The following is a 24,864-nucleotide window of genomic DNA, read 5'->3' on the forward strand; positions in this document are numbered from 1 at the left end:
ATCATTGTGGAAACAAACCAGCGTTTGACAGGTTAAAATCTGCTAAATTAAGTAATATTCTGAAGTTATGATCAGGACTAATGTTGGTTAAAAATGTGCTAAATGACAGTGGTGTGGGAAATGGTGTGTTTTATAATTAGCTCAGAGTGCATATTAAAGAGCTGTATTGGTTCTGAGGAACAGGAAGGTGAAGAGCATCATTACCACGGTGTGACTGGAATGAAACAAAGAATCAATAAGAAGGAGCTTATGCTTTATTTACTTATTACTCATGTGTTTGAATGTAAGGATGATCAAGACATAAAGTGATTGATAATAAAATACAGACAGTTTGTTGTAATCAGTAAAGAACATGAGCTTGGTGTGTGTGCAGTCTCTAATCTTGCTTTGCAGCGGTGAAGTCATTCCTATGAGAGCGATAAAACATCAGCTGTGACAGAGGACAGCGGAACAACGCAGCATCGGAAGGAGCAGCCGGCCTTGATAGATATCCACACTGTTAGAGTATAAGAAGACTGGGTCAGGAACAGTTAGTCTGATTCCATCTGAACTGACTGAACACTTGTTGTTGGTTAGGGACAGAGGATTCAGGCCCAGAGCTCTGTATCACATTCAGTTTACTGTAATAAATACTTTGATTTTAAGAAGAAGTCTCCTGACTGCTCCATCAAAAGAACTGGGAGGAAACAGCCTTACACATATTCTGTTGGTTAATTGTAGAATAGGAAGGAAAAAGGAAAGGGAGGAAATGTTATCATATGTATTTTTTGACAAGGAGTATTTTGTCTTGAAGGTGTGAGTTTTTAATAAAAATCCTTGTGTCATAAATATGAGTTAATTCCAGTTAACAGCTGTCCTAATCTTTGACACATCCCACACTGTGATGATTTAAAAAGCTTCACTTCATACATATTTGATGTAAATGAATCATTTTTATTTAGAAGAAAACAAACAAGAGTGTTGTGTAAACAAGCTGCTGTTTAAAGGGTTCAGATCCTCGTACTGGATGAATATTTAGGTGCTGCAATCAGAAGTGATGTTGGTTAGAAACAGTCACTGAAATAGGAACATGCTGTTAATGTGCAATCATTTCTGACAGCATTTTGTCTTTAAGGTCTTCAGGGTGACTTTGTTTCAAATCTGACATGAAGCAAACAGGAAATTAAACTGAGCTTGTTTTAGTGTACAACTTTGTGTTTATTGAGCATTGAAATGAGCTGCAGCCAGTCACTGTGGACTGCTGCTTTAACTGTGGAAGGGATGGAAAACTCTTTAGTCTTTGATAGAACATATGCAACTTTACAAAGAAACAAACAAAAGACCCTGTAAGTGATGGTCTGAAATGTGTAAACCTACTGCTGGAAACATTAGCACTGAGCTGTCATACTTACTGACAATTCCAGACTGGTGACCCTGTTGCTTCAGTGGTTTTTTGTTAATTGTTCTTGTTTTTTTAAACTGTCAGTAACTTCAGTGCCATGCTTCAACCTGGGAGTGGTCCTCTACTGTGAGTCATGAATCATAAGTATGGCAGATTAACTGTGACTACATGTGGGTCCAGTCAAACAGGACTGAGGACAACGTTGTGGTTTCAAAACTGTGAACTGTTAAGGAAAAATTGTACCAACATTCAGAAGGTCACCCTTTGACCCCAACTGAAGCACACCAACTGCTCAGACAGACAACTATTTGCTGATACAGCAACAACAAGGTCAGATCTGCCTCTTTTCTCTCAGACAGTATAAACCCACCAAGGACAGAGAGACTCCTCAGAGTTGACACTGGCTCTGTCGGCATATGTGGTCCTTGCTCTATCATTTCTCCTGAATTCAGTAAAGTTTAGTGAACTTCTCTCTTTTTTGATTTAGGAAAACTCAAAAATGTGAATTTCACCAAGTTAAAAGTTTTGAGTATAGCCTTGAAGAAAAAACAAAAAAAATGAACTAATTTAAAAAACAGTCAGTTGTTAATGACATCATACTTAATAAATTAAAGTAAGATGATGTCATACACTCACTCTTATTGATTTAAAAAAATATTTTGCATGTTTTTGAAAGTCTAAATTACTTTATAAAATTAGTTTAAAAAAACAATAAAATCTGGTACATTGAAGAAAGAAACTATTTGTGTCCAACATTTATTAATCAAAAGCATTTTCTCCAACTTCACAGTTCTTAACTGTTTAAATACGATTTCCATTTTAAAAACTAAAATAGATCAGAGTAAACTGTGACCTGATCAAGTGCTGAACAGAACCGTGTTTTTATGCACATATGTCCAAGGGTATGAGAACAAAAAGGTTTTGATTTTAAGATTCATATTAGAACACTTGAACAATTTACAGAATACAAATTCTGACCTGCAGCTGATAAAATCCTCACAGTGAAAACATTTGTCATAAACTCCACCTACAGCTGCCTACAAGGACAATTAAAAGAACAATTGACTTGTTGGTGGGTGCTCTCCATTCAGCTCACAGCTGTCTGTAAACCCAGGTATGACGTTGTTGAACAGGAGCTAAAACTGTTCATGGTGGACCAGCTTAGGCCACAGAAAGTCTAGTAGAACAAAGTCTTTAGGAGACCTCAAATGTCTGAGAGTTTGGGTGTATATTCCAGATTTAGGGCATATGTTAATCCAAGGAGGAGGCAGCATACCCAGGAAGCACTGGGACATCCTCAGTGAGAATACCAGCAGCATCTGGATCCTGGCAAGTGCAGATTCTCAACCTTTGAGTTTTCACTTCCTCGTGTATATTTGTCTCTGTTGTTCCCTGTGTGACATACAAAGAGAACACAGTTAGGATGGAATGTCTCATTTGTTGAAATAATAAATAAATTCAATTCTATTTTATTTATATAGCACCAATTAGAGATCAAATCATCTCAAGATGCTTTACAGAACCCATATGAACTCCCAGAGCAGCCTTAAGGTGGCAAGAAAAACACCTTTTAACAGGAAAAAACCTCAAGTAGGACCTGGTTCTTTATGTGGGGGAACCATCTGCCTGCTGGCCGGGGGGGTTGAGAGGGACAGAGGAGGAGAGGTAGAAAGATAGAGGTAGAGGAAGATGGAGGGGGAGCAGGAGGGATGGGAGACAAGGAACATAAAATAAATAAAAATAAATAAACCAACAAAACAGAAACTAAACTTCCTGTCATGTGGAAAGTAAACCCCATCATGTGTGAGTAGTTTTCAGATTTCAGTGTGGTTGTATGTTTTGGGGCTTAATAAACCCCTCTTGTCTTACCTGTATCAGTTCCATCAGCATGTTCTTGATGTTCTGACCCTCTGCTCCTCCCGTTGCATCAAACAGCTGCAGGAGCTTTGGAGTGTACCTGTCCAGCTGGGACATCACTGTTGACTGTAGTGGAACTGCAGTGCACCTACGAACCTCCTCTGATCTGAAAGACAGCAGGTGTTTGGGACTTTCAGGAGGTGTAAACACAGCCTCTGAATTTTATGCCATCATTATTACTGTTTAAAATAAGTGTAGGTTCAGGAACAGTAAAATGAGAAATGATTTACCTGGAATGGTTTGAAGAGGGGCGGCCATCTTTCTTTAAATTCTGCCGCTCCTGGGGACTGCACAACCACTTCCATTCTTCTGTAGCTGTATGTTTTGGCCATCATGTAACTAATACTATAATTTACAGGGCCATCCCATCTGTCAGAACAAAATAAAGAGGTATTACTGTGGGTGTAGGTTTGAACAAAAGTCCCACTTTGTAGCAGCAGGTCAGCAGAAAGCTGAAAATGATTTAACCTATGTTTTCCTGTAAAGCTTTAAAATGTACTATTTAACTTCACCTGACATCCATAAGGGGTGAGGAGATGAATGAACACCTTAAATCTGTGTGTAAATTACAGTATAACACAAAAACCATGAACTGCAATAGCCTCTAACCTGATTTACTTTAGGATAGAAACTGCTGCACCTGATGTTGACACAGAGCTTCTGGGTTGTATTTCTCTGATCTGAAGGTTTTCTGAAGAAGCAACAAGAACATCAAAAAGGATTTCAATGCAAAGAAACAGCTGATAAAAATATTATTATATAACAAGTGGATTAAAAGTCTGCCAGTGAATCTCAATAAATAATAATATTGTGAAAAGTTCATTAGTTTAATAATTTGGTTAAAAATTATATTTTTATATCGAAAAATAGGGTAAAAGAGGAACGCTTCCTGGACATCCACTGAGTAAATATTCACAAAACAGAGGTGCTCTTTGGTAGGGGAAAAATCATAATAAAAGCATAAAAACACCAAGGCACTCTCTGGGTGAATAAAATGCCTTTAATACTACATGGCAAGTCAAAAAAGGAGACAATAAGCCCCGACGCGTTTCAGCCTACAAGGCTTTCCTCAGGGGGACAAACAGAGTAAAAGGACACACCATGTGGTCCTTATAATCAAAAGAACCAACCAATAGAAATCCTCCACCTGTCAAGGAGGAAGTGGAGAGAGTAACCAGTGCCCGAAAGCACCAAAAAAAAAAAAAAAAAATCAAAGAAAAACAGAATAATCAATATCCTCATTCAGTCCAGGATACTTCGTAGCTTGTAATTTATATATCCAAAAGGTCTCACGTTGTCTTAGTTTTTTCAATCTATTTCCTTTTTGTATTGAGTCCTGTATATGTTCAATTCCATGTATTTGGAGAGAAGATGGGTTACTATTGTGGAGGTCCAAGAAATGTCTAGCCATAGGATAATTGGTGTTAGCTGTACGGATAGCATATTTATGTTCAGCCAATCTGTCCTGCAGTCGCCTCTTAGTCATCCCTATGTAGAAGACTTGACATGTTGGGCAGACCAGTCTATAGATGACAAAAGTAGTTTTACAATTAATGAAGTGCTTAATTGAAAACTCCTGGCCTGAATGAAGATCCAAAAAGGTTTTTGTATTCAGAACATTAGTGCAATGATTACAGTTTTGACATTTGTATGAACCAATAGGTTTAAAGTCAAGCCAAGTTCTTTTACAGGAAGAAGGCTGATAACTATGAACCAGTTTGTCTTTAAGGGTGGGGCATTTTTTAAAACAAAATAAAGGAGGCTTTGGGAAAATTTGTCTCAGAGTTTCATCACTGTTAATAATATCCCAGTTCTTTTTGATAATGTTTCTAATACCATTAGCCTCAACGCTGTATGTAGTGCAAAAAACAACACCTTCCCTAGAATCCTTGGGGGGATTTCTTACCAAAAGCCTATCCCTATTTAAATTTTGTACCCTTAGATAAGCCTTTTGCAGAGTCTTTCTGTTATATCCTCTTTCCTCAAATCTAGAAATCATCTCCTTAGATTTAATCTCAAAATCATTATCGTCATCACATATTCTTCTGACTCTTTGTAACTGTCCATATGGAATATTTTCTTTCAACCAATTAGGATGACAGCTTTTATTGTGCAAAATGGTGTTCCTGTCAGTTATTTTTCTGAATAGAGTTGTGTGTAGATTACCCAAATGATCTTTATAAATTGTCATATCCAAAAAATTAACTTTTTCTTTGCTGTATTCTAATGAGAGCCGTATATTGGGATTAATATTATTCAGAAATAAATGAAATTCTTTTAATTCTTGCTCTGTACCAGACCAGAATAAACACACATCATCAATATATCGCCCCCACCAAATAATGTATTTATAGAACCTGTTAAACTCTGTGTTAAGGACATATTCTTGTTCCCATTTTCCTAGGAATAGTCCTGCATATGAAGGGCTATAACAGGCTCCCATAGCACAACCCTTAACCTGTCTAAAAACTTTATCTTCAAATACAAAATATTATTATTTAAAGTCCACTTGGTAAGTGAAATCAAGAACTCATTAGGAGGCATATCTGTGGGAAGGCGGTCACTAAGATAAAACCTCATTGCTGCCAGTCCTTCTTCATGTACAATGTTAGAATAGAGGCTTTCCACATCCATAGTGACCATGAATGCTTCTAAGCCTATATTTTTCATTTCTTTAATTTTAGAAAGGACATCGGTAGTATCCTGGATGTAAGCTGGGAGGGCAGGAAGATAAGGTTTAATAAAATAGTCAATAAATTTAGACACAGATTCAGTAAGACTATCATTGCCAGAAATAACAGGTCTACCTGGAGGATTAACAAGGCATTTATGGATTTTGGGAAGCATATAAAAAGAAGCCATTTTAGGGTGTTCCTTAAACAAAAACTTGAACTCCTGTTCGGAGAGCCAGTTTCTCTCTAATGCATCAGTGAGTAACTGTTTCAACTCTACTTTCAAGTCTTCAATAGGATTGTATGGAAGACGTTTGTAAAATTCTTCATTATTAAGTTGCCGATAAGCCTCTCTCACATACATATCTTTACTTAATACTACTACCGCACCACCTTTATCAGCCTTTTTGATCACAATTTCATCATCTTTGATAAGTTCATCTAAAGCACATTTTTCTTTGTATGTAATATTAGACTTAACAGGTTTATGTTGATTATTAAAAAATTTATTAACTTCAAAATCAACTTTCTTTGCAAATGTATTAAGAGTGGCATTTTGGACCAAAGGACAAAAAGTAGACTTAGGTTTAAATAACAGTCTTTCATGATTAGGAGCACTCTGACCTGAGTCTGATGAAGTGGCTGGTGTGTTCAGTCTATACCAAGTCTTCAGATGTAAGCTCCTGTAGAAGCGAAATAGGTCAATTTTGGTGTCAAATTCCTTGGCAGAGAGAGTAGGAGCAAAAGATAATCCTTTAGAAAGGAGCTGTGTACTTTCAGCAGACAACGGCTTATTGGAGATGTTGATCACGGCATGTGTCTGGTTCTGCTCCGAGTGATCCTGGCTTCTGGGTTTCCTCCTACCACGCCGAGTCCTCCTCTTCCTCTGTACCATCCCCTCCCGCGGTTCCTTCCTCTTGTAGATTTGACCTGAACAGATGAACGGTCTGGAGGTCCTAAAAAATCTTGTGAGGGCAAAGTATCAGAGGAAGTAGCAATGTCTTCATCCTCACTGCTTGTGAGGTTAAAGGAAACAGTCCTTGGCCTCGTTTTAAATGATGGTCTCATAGCAGTGCTTCTCTCTGTCTTCCTACTCCAGTTGTAAACTTTCTCCTCTTTGTAATCAGTTTCATCTCTCTGAAACTTTTTAATTTTAAGTTGTTTAACATACTGTGTATACTTCTCAATGTCATTTCTTAGTTTTTCTTCAAGCTGGTCACAATTTACATGTGTATCAGCTTCAAAAATAGTCTTCCTCACTTCAGTGATTTCATTCTGTACAGCTTCTCTGTCTTTATTCGATTCCTCAATTAGTAGAAGCATAAGATCGGAGGAGCATTTGTTAAGGATGGATTCCCACCTTTGTCTAAAGTGTTGCTTCTCTTCTCCAAATGTAGGGTATTTCTTAATTCTTAAACCTCTCGGAATGAGGCCCCTTCTCCAATAATCTGAGAGAGTCACAGAATTAAGATGTAATCTGATTTCTTTCTCCAAAAGGTGTCTCAAGTTAGAGTAGGTTTTATTCACCATTTCCTGAGAAGGTTGTGCATTAGGGAAGTCATCCATCAATGAAGAGGTTGTGATAATTCTTTGTCCATCTTCAAGAGAGTATGAAAAAGTCTTCGCCATATTTGATGTAAATCTTGGGTCCAAACACACTGGGTGGAGCTGTACCTCACAAAGTACTCCCCAGTACTTTAATAAATATCGAAAAATAGGGTAAAAGAGGAACGCTTCCTGGACATAAGCTGAGTAAATATTCACAAAACAGAGGTGCTCTTTGGTAGGGGAAAAATCATAATAAAAGCATAAAAACACCAAGGCACTCTCTGGGTGAATAAAATGCCTTTAATACTACATGGCAAGTCAAAAAAGGAGACAATAAGCCCCGACGCGTTTCAGCCTACAAGGCTTTCCTCAGGGGGACAAATAGAGTAAAAAGACACACCATGTGGTCCTTATAATCAAAAGAACCAACCAATAGAAATCCTCCACCTGTCAAGGAGGAAGTGGAGAGAGTAACCAGTGCCCGAAAGCACCAAAAAAAAAAAAAAAAAAAATCAAAGAAAAACAGAATAATCAATATCCTCATTCAGTCCAGGATACTTCGTAGCTTGTAATTTATATATCCAAAAGGTCTCACGTTGTCTTAGTTTTTTCAATCTATTTCCTTTTTGTATTGAGTCCTGTATATGTTCAATTCCATGTATTTGGAGAGAAGATGGGTTACTATTGTGGAGGTCCAAGAAAGGAAGAAAAAAGATAAGAAAAGAAAAGATAGCTCAATAGCTCTCAGGTCATGTGACCTATTGACCCCAAACTAATGCAGAATCACAATCCTACCTTACCTGGTCAGCATACACCAAAGAAGAAGAAATAGTTTGGCTTAAAAGATTTTAAAGCAAAAAATTAAGCATTTTTAATGTAAATATCAGCATGTCTTCTCATTACGGTCCAGATCATGTGACTTTTTGACTCAGGTTTATTTTATTATCACACTAATAGATCACCGGGATGACACACATCACTTTTTATTTGAATTCACCTTTTTAAGACAGACAGACAGACAGATAAACAAGTTTTCAGCTTCTTATACTAAAAGCTATTTATTTAGTGTAAATATTAGCCGTACAATTCGATAGTTAACAGTTAAGCTGAGTCAGTTACTTAAAACATCGCTGTATAATACATCTGCGAATGCAGCGCTTTATTTTTTAAACCGGAAATAGTTGCTGCGTATCGGTCGTGCATTTACCGTAAGCTGACGGTAAGAGCGCACTGAAAATGTAGGAGCGGCTGGATTGACCGCAGCTTTTTACTGTGTAAAATTTCAAGTGGTGGCTTTCATGCCAGTGAACGATTATCATGAAGCTTTTTTATTGTGGTTTTAACCAGCACAAGCAGCAACTGTGTGAGCCATAGTGGTGTAAAGAATCCGTTTTATTTCCCCGTGACTGTCAGTCTGTTTCTAGCTACTGAGCTGATGTGCGTTTCTCAGAGAGCAGGAGGTCCGACTCAGGATCAGAGAGCAGACAGGACGATGCCGAGCCGGTGAGCTAGCCTATTACAGCGGCTATGGCAGTAGTAGGGCTGCAGAATCACTGAATTAATAACCACAATTATGATTTTAGCTTTTAAGCATTATATGAAAACGATGGACTGCCGGTCTAAACATTTTAAAATGTTTTCCGCTCATAGAAAACAGCACGTAGATAAAACCACTCTTTAATCTTGGACAGATCTGACTTTAGAACACTTCGTTTCACTCTTTTCAAAGTACTTTTTGCTCACATTACTGTCTGAGCTCACCGCAGCCTGCACTGTGAGGCGTTTAGGGACCGTCGGTAAATGTGAGTCCATCGATGGGCGCTTTAGAACAGCTGCTGTGATTTCAAAATAGACCATCGTAAAGATTCATGTACAGTATATGTTTGAGCATTCTGCTGATGTGTGTGACTTTATTTTTAGAGATTTATTTTATTGTTGCCTTTTTGTTCCTCCAACTCACTCTGTTGTATGTTTTTAGTTTTTAGTTGTTCCAGGTCCATTCATCTTTCATGATGCCAAGGCTCTGTAGTAAATGTGAGTAAAAGACCTTTATTTAAGTCTTTTAAATACGCAGCACTATCCTGAGGACTTTGAATTAACACAAAAAGCAGATGACTTGTTCAGCAGTTGTGGATGTTTTGCAGACTGACTCACATTTTATTAGGTATAATGCTCGTGTTTTCTGGATAGATACAGGATTAGTTTACATCTTACATTTGAACTTGAGTAGCAGGATTCACTACTGACTAAAGTCTGTTTCTACAGATAACTCCATTTTTCTGATGTCGTTTCTTTTCCTCCACAGTGGCAGTGTAAGGGGTGCTGGGTAGAGGTGTCCAGTAGCTCTGCACTGCTGAAGCATTAGAAGCTGAAACATCCTCAGTTTGGCCGCACTGCTTGCTTTCCGTGGACCACTTTCTCTTGTCCTTGCACATTTAAGACATGGAATGGTTTACTTCTCCACCATAGTAGGGGACACACAAATGTAAGTCAGAAACAACTTTGTACGTTTACCTGTCATCTGTGTAGGCATAAAACATTGGCTCATGAAAGAGAGTACTTTATTCATATCAACACTCATTTACACAAATGTGAACATGTCAGCTGTGTGTTTAATGGTTGTAGCTTTCAAACATGCATTTATGGCACATTTAAGTCACACAGAAGTGGCCATCACACCCCACATACACTAAATGATTTTATTCCAGGTGTTGTGACAACCACTCACTGAGCTTCATCTTCTTTTGATGACCAGGAGGAACAAGGTGTGGAGGAGGACTTATTTAGTGCAGTACTAAATCCACAAGGACAACAGAAAGAGCTCATTGAGCAGCAGCTAGCCACAGCCTTGCTACAGCTGCAGTTTCTGCTGCATGTGCCAGCTACTGCTGTTGATGCGTTTTTACAGGAACTAAACTATTTACTGAACTCTGCAACAGCCTCAGTTTCCAGTGGAGTTGTAAAAGACATTCTTGAGCGACATAAAGTCCCACTTAGAGAAAATCTAGTGCAGGATATTACAGCAGCATTATGTACATCCAACCCAGTTTGTAGAGCAATTGAGAAAGGGGGTCTCTGAGTTCTGTACATAGACGGTTAAAGTACTGCAGTGAAAGGTTCTCTGTTGTTCAGCCAGTCACTTACTGATAGATCATAAAAAGGCCACTTTTCAGTTTATTCCAATGTTGAAATTATTACAGCAAGTTCTGAATTACAAAGTTATCTTGGATACGATTCTTGCCAGTCATGGAGGGAAGCGTAAGTGTATCTTTGATGGATCTCATGAGTTTAAATCTCCAGAGGATGGCACGTTTTTTGTAGAAAATGAGTTATTGAATGCAGAACAAATAAGTATTTCAGTTGGTCTGTACGTGGATGAGTTTGAAGTGTGTAACCCTTTAGGCACCTCCTGGAAAATCCAGAAGCTCTGTGGGGTTTACTGGGTTCTGGGTAACCTACCACCAGGCTCTCAGTCAGCATTGTCATCCATTTATCTAGCTGCACTCTTCAGAAGTGTTGATGGAAAGGAATTTGGTTCTGAGCGTGTGTTAGAGCCACTTCTGCAGGATCTTCAGATCTTAGAGTCTGATGGTGTGTTTGTTCCTTTGTTGGGCTCCTCTATTAAAGGAACCGTGCAGAGTATTCTAGCAGATAACTTGGGAGCACACAGTATCGCTGGCTTTCTTCAAACTTTTTCAGCTGATTTGTGGGTTTTGCACTGCCAAGCGATGTGATAGTGACTGTCACACTGTTGCCTCTGGGGCTTTTGATCTGCCAAGTAAAGAGCAACATTGTGATCATGTAAGAACAGCTCTAGAGAAAGGTAGCCATTGTTCTGGAGTTAAACCAGAGTGTGTTTTTACTAAGCACCTCACACATTTCCACCTTCTGACAGGTTTTCCTCCTGATGTGGCTCACCATGTATCTGAGGGCATTTTGCCTGTAGAGTTGGCTTCCTGCTTGTCAGCATTAAGTTCCAAAAAGTTTTTTACTCTCAGTGATTTAAACAAAGCAGTATTGTCCTTTCCCTATAAATGGGCAGACAAATCAAATCAGCCTCACGTTGTACCGCAGAATTTCTCAGCTCAGAGAACTGTGGGGGGGCAATGAACATGAGAACTGGAGTTTGCTAAGGCTTCTTCCCTTTCTTATTGCTCATTTGGTGCCTCAGAATGAACCCTCCTGGTTGGTGTTAATGGATTGAAAGCTGTAGTTGAACTCATTGTTGCACCAACACAGACTGACGGATCCATTGCACACCTTGAAAGCAAGATAAGCGAGCACAGACAAAGAGACCAAGAACTGTTTCCAACTGCCAGACTCTTACCTAAGCACCACCTGATGGAGCATCACCCTGACATGATGAGGTGTTCTGGTCCTTTGGTGGTCCTCTGGACGCTTAGCTTTGAAGCTAAGCAGAGTTACTTTAAGCAGATTGTGAAGCAGACTAGTTGTTTTAAAAACATTCCATTGACTCTTGCTTCAAAGCACCAACTTATGATGGCGTTTCACCTGAACTCCTCCTCCTGGGGTAAAACATGTCTGGATGTACCCAGTACATCTTTGTTTCCTGTTCATCTTTTAAATCAAGACATTGTTTTAGCTGTGAAATCAAAATAGCCGAATACAACTGAAGTCCATCTTCCAAAGGCAGCTTCCATCAGTGGCATCACCTACAATGTAGGCATGATGGTTGGACATGGGTCAGTAAGTGGCATGCCAGAGTTCTTGGAGATCATTCAGATGTGCTTCATTAAAATGAGTTGTACCTGATTGTAAGGTTGTTGTGTGGGTGGTACACTGAACACTACAGAGCCTTTGAATGAACAACATCACCAACAAGAGAAGTAAAGCTTTTGGAGCTCAAAGAAGTGGCTGACATTCATCCTCTGGCTGATTCTATGTTGGATCGAGTCGTATGGTGACTCTGAAAAGGCATGTTGTTATTAAAGGTTGGTTCCTTTAATTTGAAGGGCTGCAGAATCCAGATTTAGAAATTCCTATAAATGAGATTATAGTTCATTAAGCAGAGACATTCATCATTTTAGTGGATTTAATATGGTTTTATGGTTTAGGAAAACAGACATAAATACATGTATGAATTCATTTGTAATTATTTAATAAATCAATAATGAATTGATATAAGAGCTGCAGAAAGTTGTGGTTTTAAAAACTAATCAGTGAGTCAGAATATTCAGTTTTAGGTCTGTAGTTCTGAGCATTGATTAGTGTTGGTTTAGATCTTGGTGGTCCTGTGCTTTTTATTTAAAAATGGTGTTAATTTCATTCCCTCTTATTTTATGCCCTCTGCTTTCACACACTGAGAAGAATGGACTTGTCCTTCATACTGAAAGTTGTCCTTGTGGACAATAGCAGCCAGAGACGAACGCTTTCAGATGGACTCCCTGAAACTGTTGATGAGCTTGTTGCAGAAGTCCAACGTCAGTGTGGCCTGACATCCAGCATCACACTTCAGTTTCTGGATCCACTCTTCAGGAATGAACACATGAACCTCACTTCAACAGAGGAGCTCCAGCACAGAGGCACCATAAAAGTAATCCATCTTTCAGAAGCATCGTCCTCTTCAGTTTTCCAGCCTCTTTCACAATCATCAACCTCTTCACTTTCCCAGCTCCTCTCTCTGTTTGCCACGTCCCAACTGATGACACTTCTTCTTTATCGAGTGTAAGCTGTGTGGACACGGACATCCTTTCATCTCCAGAGCCACCAGGCTCAAAGACATGCTGGACATCCACATTTGTTGAGCCACAGTCCTCATATGACTCTGAGTTAAAGCTTGAGCAAGCCAATGCTGAGTTTAAGGACAGAGGAAAAGTACTCACTCCAGATGTCAAACTTGGCTCAAACATCGTTGAGACGCTTCTCCAAGAGATGGTCCGCTGTAGGGTTTATGTAACAGACAAACAGTTGGACAGTGTTGGAGAGGCCCTCATCTGGAAGCATCCCTGTTTGTCAGAGAGAGGCTCAGAAAGTGGCTATGCAGGATGGAAACACAGTTTGAAGAATAAAGTGGCACACCAGTGCACAGATGTGAGGAAGCTTGGCTGTCCTGAGGTAGTAGTGAATGCTAGGACCAACAAGCCAGAAGGCAGAAGTCCTGCTTTTGGAATAAAACAACCAAAGCGCTGTGAAGTGAACTACTGCCCCCCCGTTTCCAAGAGGTGAGACTGAAAGTAGTCTGGAAAAAGTTAGAGTAGAACTACTAACTGACATGAAGAAGAGAAATGGCAAAGAAGCAGTGAGGTCAAAGATGGACAAGACGTTTGCTTTCAGAAGATATGAGGTGGTGCAGGACGCTCCAATGGTCCAGGATTTCAGAGAGCGATGGCCAGCCCTGTTTGATGTGTCTGAGGTCTGGAGTTACTTTAAGGACAAGTACTGGACACACAAAGGAATCAGTAATATCAAAGTAATTTTACTAAAAACCATGTCTGACTGAAAAAGCCTTGATGGTAAATATTTATAGAAACTTTTTCTAATCAAAATTCAGTTCCACTTATTACATGAATTGATCCAAAATAACAATAAAAACTGATTAATAACACTAACTTTACAGTGTTTTTAATGCACACCCCCGCTCTGCCCTCTCAAAGCGTGCACTCACAGTCTATGCTAGTTCAGGGGCACAAAAGTGAACACACTTGATGTCATTTGCACTATTTTAATTCTCCAAAGAATATATTTTGTGTTGTTTTGTAAAGACTTAAGTTGAGGAATAATGGTTGGAATAACTGTGATTTCGGTTCCGACTAAAATAAGCACCATTAATATTTCTCCTGTAATGGAGCGGTCCTATTATCACAATCCACTTCATTTCTAGTGACAAACTTCATCTGGCTTTTAACGGTCATACTGCAGATGTTTTTAACTGCTTTATGGTTGATATCTCTGATTTCAGGGAATATTCAGTGGAAAAGAAAAGCTGGTCCAAAAGCTCATGCATTCTGTGTGAAGAGCAGTTGGACTAAGAATTATTATTTAATCCTACAAGTCTCATTAGTTACTGACTCAAAGCCACATATGACAGGTTTGCTGAGCTCGGTTCTAACAAAAAAAGACATTGGACATTGCCCTTATTGTATGTGGAGATTTATTCCAGGAAATGGTTCATCGCCCACAGAAAAATGTAGTTTATATGTTCATCCAAAGCTAGAATGACATCAGACTCACAGTTGCCGTGGTAACAGTCCTCGTTCAGTCACTGAAACCCGTTGATTGTAAGCTATGGTATGAACTCTTTAGAATTTGGTCACGTGACCTCAGCCTGGTTTATGACGACGACAAGCTCGGTCAGCTGGTCGCTGCCATTTTTGAAAACATGACTGTGTGCTATATATGTGTCTTATTTCAGATAAACGCAGAGTTCAGAGGTTGACCGCCCCCCCGCTCCAGTCCCGTTTGTTCTCTCAGCTGGACATTCTGTGTGACAAACTCCTAACCCTGTATCAGAAGAGGGAGGACGAAGTGGAACGAAGCTGAAGCAGCTGATGGAACGCAGGACAGACGTCAGAGGACAGAAAAGGGTCTTTTTGTTCAACTTGTAGAAAAGGGATGGTGGAAATAACGGGTTAAAGAGGCCCCTGTTAACACATTTCTGTAACTCATGTAGAATCCAAGTGTCACATCTGTCATGGTGCTTTTGGTGTTAAAGCAGATGTTGTGGAACATCAAGCTTTTAGCAATGTTACAACATTGTTCCCTCATCCAAACATGTCTGGAGTGCTGTTTCACTTCATTCACTCCATTCTGAGTACTCCTGTTTCTTCTTCTACTTGCATTCAGGGATCCAGGGAAGAAGATGTGGATGCTGGGAGGGAGTCCATTCTGAAGGCATTAAGCGTCTGCTTGAACGAAGACCCTGACGGCTGATTAAAGAGCATGTGGTGAGTATCATATTAAGTGCTGCATGTAATGGAAACATGATCCAAGTATTAAAGGTGGTGTATGTAGCAGCATGTGCTCTTAATGATTAAAAAGGCAGTGCAGTCACAACTCCACCTGGGTTACCTAAAGCTGCATACTGAGGACTCAAACTCATTCTTCCTTACTTTCAGTGACACGTTGCAGCTGAAGATCAGTTTGAAACTTTGACTGTAAGTTGCTGGCATATAGAAATGGAAAGTAGAAAAAATGTCAGTTTTGTGGTGTAAAACAGTGTGTGCTCTGCTGCTCATGGTTCTACATGAACTGCACTTTGGATTTCTATGAGTGGCTACAAAGAGCCCATATTCAATGGATGTGGATGGAGGTTTCATGCTTTGTTCCACTTAGAGGGCAGATATTGTGCCTCGTGTGTGAGAAAATGCATTTTGAGAATCCACACAGCAACATGCTGCAGGGTACACTGCAAAGTATTGTTGTGACTGAGAATTAAGCGACGCTTCAACAAATAATAGTAAAATCAATGTTTGATTGGAAGCAGGCTTCTGTCAAGATAAAAATGTTTCAGTTTGATGTTCTGAGGCAGAAAAATGTTGCAATAGACGATAATATTGAAGAGTGTTTTAACCAGTGGAAATGTAACCCTCAGTCATAAAACCTGCAGTAAGTTTTATTTTAAATTTACTTCACCTGATCATTAATAACACAAGTTGGATAGACATGAAGCACAATGAAACCTCGTTCAGTAGAAATGCTAAAGTCACAAAAATAAGAAATGCCGACGTACAAAAGATAAATATTGAGTCCAAAATATCTTTGTGTTCATCTGTCATTTAGTGAACAATAAAGGTTGGAAACATCACTCTGTGGTGTCGGCCATAAAATATCTGAGAGCCAATCAGTGGTGCAGATTTTCCTTCTACCTCTGTTTGGATTCCATAAACCTGTGAATGTTCCTCAGACATTTATTTCCACAACTCGTTTGTCACACTGGTTCCAGCTGTTACGATGTACCACACTATGTGGTGTCCAGAAGTCTACCCGTTAGAGTAGACTGACTTTTTATCTCATTGTAGGGAAGCAGTGAAGCCGTCTTTGAGGACTACGCAGAAGACACCACTGTAGGAATCTTCACTACAAAACAAGACGAGGCCCAGTCCAAAGCAGAGGACATCGGAATCATCCTGGAAGGACAAATAGTCATCAAGAAGTGGACAATGTTCCGTTGGCCGTCGCCCTCCTCTGTGGACTCCTGTAGGCCCTAAATGTGGACGATCCTCCTGAACAGAGGAACTTTTTTGAAGTGGTCCAAAAGGTGATCATGGAGCTTGATGGGGGCAGCCTTTCCAGAACAGCTCAGGTCCTGAAAAACAGACTCCTTGAATGGTGCTTTGTGATGTTTGATGTTTGCATTTTGCTCTGCTCGTTGGGCCTCATGTTGTCTTGCAGTGTTCTAAAAAGTAGCTGTTGATAGGTTCATGTAATTATTGTTCAAGTGTTTTACTGATCTGTGTTTAAATAAAAAAGGTCAGACTGTCTTTTCTCAAATGTGACCTTGTTTCTTTGTGGAGGCTTTAAGTCACTCCATTAGTTACTTCTGTTTGAATGTGATCCTAATCCTACCTAACAGCTGTAAAAACACGAGTTAACATTGACTGAACACTTGGTTGCAGTTCATCATGTCTTAGAGATGCTAAATGGATTTTTGTTCCTGAGCTTTTAACCATGTTCTCTGAGGGAACCAAAATGTTTTTAAGCCTCAGTTCTGCACATGTGCACTTTACGTTGGATGTGGAGGGAGGACATTTCCACAGAGTGACTGTTGTTGGAGAAGAAAGATTTACTGTTCAAACAGGTTTTGTAGTTTCCATGTTACAGTTGTTTGGTCAAAGAAGAAATCTGAAATCAGCCTGTTCTTTTTGATGACTGAGTTCTGTGTTCTGATTGTAGGTCAACACAAATACAGCTTTAAGTCATTTAGTTTAGGTCACATCAGTAGAACTGTATCAGAAAATAAAATGTGATCATGGATTATAGAAATAAAACATTTAATGGCAACAAGATGACATAAATTCCTTTATCTGATACCAATGCTTGATGCATGTAGAAAAAGAAATGATTTGACTGAAACGTTTGAACGTGAAATAATAATGCTCACATAGCATATTTAAGGGGATATTGGTGGAAAATGTGTTCAAACCAAAGCACAACATCATTTTTTTACACAAATCCAGCGACGTTTTTCTTTCAGTGAACTCTGCTGGACAACACTGAGAGCATATGAATGAATTTTCCATCCAAAATAATGCAGTGAATGTCAAATAAAGTGGTGCTGAAGCTCGTCAGAAGCTTTCAATGAATGTAGAAAGAGTGTAAAAGCAGCATCCTCTACCAAATGAGCACAATCCATCAATCATCATCAAAGTGTCCAAATTCCAGAGAAGACATGAACTGCAGATTGGAAATGAGTCAAAGGATCCATTTAAAACCATTTCTAGACCGTGATCACAAAGTCAGACACTAGATTGTTCTTTGGTCCTTTTCTGTCTCATTTTCACAATATTTTCTCTGCTTTTTGTCTCATTTTGTGTCTTTTTTCATCTGACTTTTGTAGTAAAAAGCGCTCCGGCCCACTTGAGATCAAACTGGGCTAAATGTGGAACCTGAACTAAAATGAGTGTGACTCCCTGATTGAAAGCTTCTTTGAATGCTTCAAACAGTCCTTCTCTAATATGAGCCCAGAAAAACGGATCAAAGTTGGTTGTAAGTCCATCTGGAGCCGCTGATTTCCCCAAAGACATTTTCATTCCAGCTCTATCAATCTCTCCAAACACGTGCTTTTAAAGTCAGTCTGAGGAAGAAATGCTTTGACTTTGAAAGAAAAAGCTGCTGAATGTAAATGCTGATAGAATCTAAATCTTTCATCTGCTCTTTCTTCTGGATTGCTCCCAGTTTGATCATCAACATTTAGAGGCTGATTGCATTTCTCTCTAATCCACTGAAATAGGAACTGTTTTTCTCCCATCTTCCATCCATTTAGCTCTGGATGCTAGAAATGCACCTGGTGCTTTATTCCAATCCAATTCATCTCCTTTAGATTGGAACCCAATCACTTCTTCTTTCTTCCTCTCAGAGAACACATTCATTTTACAACACTCATTCATATCATTCATCAACTGTCTTTCTCATTCTTTGGCTTTCTGACACATTCTTTGACCACAATCTACTGAGTTTTCTCTCACTTTATGTTGGAAAAATTCACATTTACTTCCAGAAGAACCAACGCCATCGTCTGACTTTAACCCTCCTGTTGTCTTCATTCACCACAAATATTGTTTCCTGCTCTGAAAAAGTACAGAAATTCAACAAAAAAAATTCAACAAATTCAGCAAAAAAATCCAAAAATCAGGAAAAAAATCCAAAAATTCAGCAAAAAATTCACCAAATTTATGAAAATGTGCAACAACCTTCAGGAAGAAAATTCTAATAATTCCTTCAATGTTTTATTTTAAAAAATAAAACAAAATCCCCCAAAATTGGCAAGAAAATTCTTGTCAATATTTTCAAAAAAATGAGTAAAAATCTTCCAAAAAAATCCTAAAAATATCTAAAGTGATTCCATATTTATCAGTAAAACTTCTGACATTTTCTTTAAGAACATTCACATAAAAATCAACCAAAATCCAGAGAATTTACTGGATTTTGGTTGATTTTTATGTGAATATTCTTTAGAAACATTTCTTCTTTTTCCACCAAAAAATGTTCAAAAATGTCCCAGAAATGTTAAAATGTGGACATCAGAAGTTTGACTGTGGAAATATTTATTATTTCCACATTTTTAAACTTTGAAACGGGTCAATCTGACCGTCAGAGGATGAACTGAAGATCAGATTTTCTCTCCATACTACAGTCCTGCTCATCTTCATTGAATTTCCAGTCTTTCTGTCTAAATGTTCTTCCTGTTTCAGGCATTAATGGAGCAGGAATTCCACAGGGATCAGTATTGGAGCCGCTCACATTTCAGTCTGACAGACACATTTGAACATTTCTAGAGTTGTCAGCCACAGATCTGTTCTTGATTTACAGCTTTCATGAGGCCTGATCCATGAAAACTGTCTGAAATGAGGATCATTATGTCTCCATTTGTGCCAAATGTTTTGATGTTCTGATTGTATTTGTGCTCCACATGTTTGGTAGGGAGTCTATCCAACCATTGGTCAGGAACACTAAAATATGATCAGTTGGTGTTTGCTTCTAAATCCTCTTCTAATAGAGTTTCTTGTTGGTGCCATTTCTCAGTCAGCGTCTTCACTTCTTTCTGCTCTTTTCCCACCTGTTCTTCCAGCTCCACTCTTTTCTTCTTGTGTTGGTCACTGAAACTTTGTTCTCATCCACTCTGGAGTTGTTCCTCGCTGAGACAACAGATTTCTGTACTGTTCCTTCAGTCAGTGTTATTTTCAGACCACAGTCCTCTGGAATGGTCAAACAGTGCAGAAAGAGCAGTCCTTCAGTCCATTATTCCAGTGGAACAGGTGTTTCTTTGCAGACCAAAGAACAGAAACTGACCAAAATTAAACACATAATGACTAAAATGAGACACAAAATGAGCAAAATTAGCCTCAAAATGAGCAAACCGATGCAGAAATCTTCACTTACATTCACCAAGCTGTCCACATTTATTCTATTCAGTACTCAGGCTTCTGCACAGAGGTTTGTTCAGAGATCATTTACAGTCTGATTTAAACCATTTTTACCTTTAAAAATGTACTGAAACACACAAAATGATCCAAAAGAGACGCAAAATGACCAAAACAGAACAAAAACAACCTTAAAGTGATGGAAAATGACTAAAATGAGAGATAAAATGAGCAAAAGAGAACAAAAAAGAGATGAGAACTGAAAGAGAAATGTCCACTGAGTCACAGAATGACCAAATGAAATGAAAAAAAAGAACTAACAAGATGAACAATTTTAAACAAAAACAAACTTAAAAACACACACTGACCTAAATGAACCACAAAATGGTGAAAATTAAGGCACAAAATGACCAAAATGGACCAAAGAGATAACATGAAAAGATGCAAAATGTCTAAAACCAGACAGAAAGACGTAAACTGACCAAAATTAAACACATAATGACACAAATGAGACACAGAATGATCCAGAAATCTGCAGTCACCAAACTATCCTGACTTATTCTCTTCAATATTCTGAAGGTTTTACACAGAGGCTTGTTCTTCGATCATTTACAGTCTGATTGATACAACTTTTCCCCTAAAAACAGACTGAAATGTCCAAAATGATCCAAATGAGATGCTCATTTTGTGTCTCATTTTAGTCATTGTTGTTGCTAATTCTGCTCATGCATTTCTTTCAGCTCGTCTTTCTTCAGTTTTGCTCATTTTGTGTCTAATTCGGGTCATGTTGCATCTCTTCATGTTGTCTGTTGAACCATTTCTGTCATCTGGTGGATCATGTTGGTTTGTGGTTTCTTTGAATCATTGTGTGGTAAAATCCTCTCTGATCAGACCTGTTCACTGATTTGTTCCATGTTTCTACAACAACTACTCCAACTTGATCTCTATCAGCTGTATTTGATGCTACACTGAACTCTCTTCAGGTTTACATACGCAGTGATGTCATACTTCATTTGTGTGTAGAATAGAATAGAATAGAATAGAACAGAACAGAACAGAACGGAACAGAATAGAATAGAACAGAATAGAATAGAATAGAATAGAATAGAACAGAACAGAACAGAACAGAACAGAACAGAATAGAATAGAATAGAATAGAATAGAACAGAACAGAATAGAATAGAATAGAATAGAATAGAATAGAATAGAACAGAACAGAACAGAATAGAATAGAATAGAACAGAATAGAATAGAATAGAACAGAATAGAATAGAACGGAATAGAATAGAACAGAATAGAATAGAATAGAATAGAACAGAACAGAACAGAACAGAACAGAACAGAACAGAATAGAATAGAATAGAATAGAATAGAATAGAATAGAACAGAACACAATAGAATAGAATAGAATAGAATAGAATAGAACAGAACAGAACAGAATAGAATAGAACAGAACAGAACAGAACAGAACAGAACAGAACAGAACAGAACAGAACAGAACAGAATAGAATAGAATAGAATAGAATAGAACAGAACAGAACAGAACACAATAGAATAGAATAGAACAGAATAGAATAGAATAGAATAGAACAGAATAGAATAGAATAGAATAGAATAGAATAGAATAGAATAGAATAGAACAGAATAGAACAGAATAGAATAGAATAGAACAGAATAGAATAGAATAGAATAGAATAGAACAGAACAGAACAGAACAGAACAGAACAGAACACAATAGAACAGAACAGAACAGAACAGAATAGAACAGAACACAATAGAATAGAATAGAATAGAATAGAATAGAATAGAATAGAACAGAACAGAAGAGAACAGAACAGAACAGAATAGAATAGAATAGAACAGAACAGAATAGAATAGAATAGAATAGAATAGAACAGAACAGAACACAATAGAACAGAACAGAACACAATAGAACAGAATAGAATAGAATAGAATAGAATAGAATAGAATAGAATAGAATAGAATAGAACAGAACAGAATAGAATAGAATAGAACAGAATGTGCTTCATTGTCGTATAACCAGATTGGAGAGCTTCTCTTTTTCAGAGCAAACAGTCTATTTACAAATATACAGTATAAATATCAGAGTGAATGAGACGGTGGTGGATGTTACACATTTCAATGATTTCCCTCCTCCAACTCTCACACTCCTCCACCTCATCCATCATCAGACCTCTCTGTGCTTCTGAGGAACTGAAACTCTCTGTTTTGGACCTTCTGGACCACTCCACCCAACCTCTGCTGTCTGCAGCTCAGAGAAGGCCTCTGATGGGAAATGGAGAAGCTGATGTCAGCGTCTAACTGTCACTGACACCACATTGTGTAATCTTTGTCTACAATCTGCACACACTTATAAAAATCCCCAAAGTCCATTTAGAGTTTAACAGTGAACATTTAGCCCTAGTTCACTTTAGTTCTTCACTTCTTAAACCCGAGTTTCTCATTAAAACATCTCAGCTTCATAGAAATCTAAACCCTTGAAAGCATTTCATTCTCAGAAAGCATCAGTTTCTCATATTCATCAAATCCATCACCCTTCAGTCAGTTATTCTTTTGATTTAGTGACTTTTAAGCAAAGATTATAAAATAAGTCTTCAAGTTAGCTTCATCACATTCTCTGGGTTCCAGCATAACGTGGTTATAAATCTCAGGTTCTAATAAAACACTGTGTTCCTCATTTAGCTGTTATTCTGTCAGAGTCTCTCCCTGATGGATCATTCTAGGATCTCATATCTCCATGCTCCTTAACCTGTAAACGTGGTTTATCCGTATTTCCTCTAACTTGACTGAACGTGGGCTGCAGTTCCTGTTATTTAAACATCAATATGATGAATAAAAGCAGATGGACTCATAGATTTCACTCTGCAGACATTTTTATTGATGTCCAGGATATTTTATAGACAGAAACATATTTGATAGAAATATTAGAAATGGATTTCTGTTTCCTCATAATAACTGAGTTAAAGCCATTAAATGTTCATCAGTGGTTCATCTTTAGTGTGAAACTTTTACTTTGCAGCTTTATTTTAAAATGTTGCTCATTTTAAGGGAAGACATTAAAGGATGGTTTTCTGAGTTCAATGAATTAAAGGTTGAACTGATTAAAAATGTGTTTATTTCATTTTAAATGTGTGGATTTAATGACTGCAGCTGTATTTTATATGATTGTGAATTCTAAATGAGATCAAACACCAGATGATGGATCAGTTCATTCAACTTTACACGCTCAGTATTGATTTAATGAGAGTTTTCTTTCATTTCACGTGTCTCTATTTAAAATGACTCAGATTAAAACATGATTCCAGTGAAACAGCTTTGAAAGAAGTCCAAAGTCTCACTGTTTCCTGTTCAGTCCCTTCAAATTAAAGCTCCACAGTCTGAGTGTTGACCTCATCAGACTGGAAATGAAAATATTCATCAGCTCAAAGAATAATTTGACGTTTTCTTTTGCTCCCAGAATCATTTCAGCAGCTGAAATAACGAAACTAAAAATGTCTTTCATCCATCACAGCCAGAGATTTATAGTTTGTTTTGAACTTTTTAATTTTTCCAGAACAAAAGCATTGGTGTCAGTTAGTAGCCCAGCCATGCTTGATCCCATGTTTCTGACGGCACAAGGGTCCAGGGAAGCTCGACAGGGAGGGAGGCGGGCTAAAAGGTTGTCTATCAAATCCCTCTGCAGCAATTGGGTAGGTATACAACCAATCAGTGCAACGAATAGGCTGACGTAGTTCCGAGAGCGGCGGATTGTGGATAAGTCCCATTAGCTTCCCAACCAGCGGAGCTAACTGGTATATTAAGGATTTGCCATATCCCGTCGGCATAAGTCCAAATACGTCTTTCTTCTCAATGAAACACTTCAGTGCCGTCCTTTGTTTATCTTTCAAGTTGAATTTTAGCTTCAAATCTTTAAGGGCTGTGGCCAAAGCCGAGTCCAAAGATAACTGTTTATTGTTTCCGGTTGTTTCTGTCAGAATCGTCGCGCCTCTGTCGTCACTTAGTTACGCCCGCCTTCTGACTCTACACTTCATGGTGATTGGTCCGGCCAGTTTTAGGAGAATCCAGCCTCGAGCCTTATGGAGGGTAACTAGACCCACCCTGGCAGAGAATTAAATTCGTTGCCGTGGGTTGTCTAGCGCGGCTAGGCTAGTCAGTTAGTGCATTTCTTACAAATTTATAACCCTCCTCCCCACCAGGTGGCGTTCTCCGTTACAAGCATAATGAAGCACTCAGCCCAGCATCCATTAAAGCAGGCAACAAATAGACACTCACATGTGTATGTACACGTGTACACGTATGTATAAAGACATGCATATCCCTCACATTTGCTAGAATATCTGTTTCTAAACATACAAATGCCCTAAGAGGGAAATAAAAGTACACAAATACAAAAATAACTAAACATGTAAACACACCCTGAAGACTCAAATCAATCTGCTTCAGATGCTGTGCTCATAATACCAACATTTGGGAGAAATAGATCTGATCAGCTTAGTTCAGGCGTTTAAACATTTAAGCCTCCACTGCTGCTCAGCATGGACTCTCAGAAAACTGCTCACATCCATTTTGTTCCTTCAATGTCTGCTAGAAGTCAGCAGGGTGGGGCCTGGCTAGTTCCTGGATGGGAGAAGCTGGGAATAGGTGGCTACAAATGACGTCACATCCGCCTCATTACCTATGCATATCATGAAGTGGTGGTCAGCGGAGCGGATTGTTGACTGCAGGGAGCGTGGCTAACGTTCACTCATCGGTCAAAAATGCCTTTTGCACGTGTTGTTTTAGGTTG

General features: G+C 38.5%; 1 protein-coding gene and 1 long non-coding RNA gene across 16 annotated transcripts in view; one reads left to right on the plus strand and one right to left on the minus strand.

Moving 5' to 3' along the window:
- Window positions 1-24,864, minus strand: part of LOC110970793 (NACHT, LRR and PYD domains-containing protein 3-like) — a 267,127-nt gene that overhangs the window by 60,152 nt on the left and 182,111 nt on the right. The gene's annotated exons all lie outside the window — the stretch shown is intronic.
- LOC110970794 (uncharacterized) lies at window positions 8,631-16,958 on the plus strand. The gene is made up of 5 exons (XR_007939589.1): window positions 8,631-9,021; window positions 9,497-9,552; window positions 9,824-10,003; window positions 14,891-15,422; window positions 16,497-16,958. It is a non-coding gene; the product is annotated as an uncharacterized LOC110970794 (long non-coding RNA).

This window comes from Acanthochromis polyacanthus, chromosome 22 (genome assembly GCF_021347895.1).
Source record: "Acanthochromis polyacanthus isolate Apoly-LR-REF ecotype Palm Island chromosome 22, KAUST_Apoly_ChrSc, whole genome shotgun sequence".
In the NCBI taxonomy this organism is placed as follows: Eukaryota; Metazoa; Chordata; class Actinopteri; family Pomacentridae; genus Acanthochromis; species Acanthochromis polyacanthus.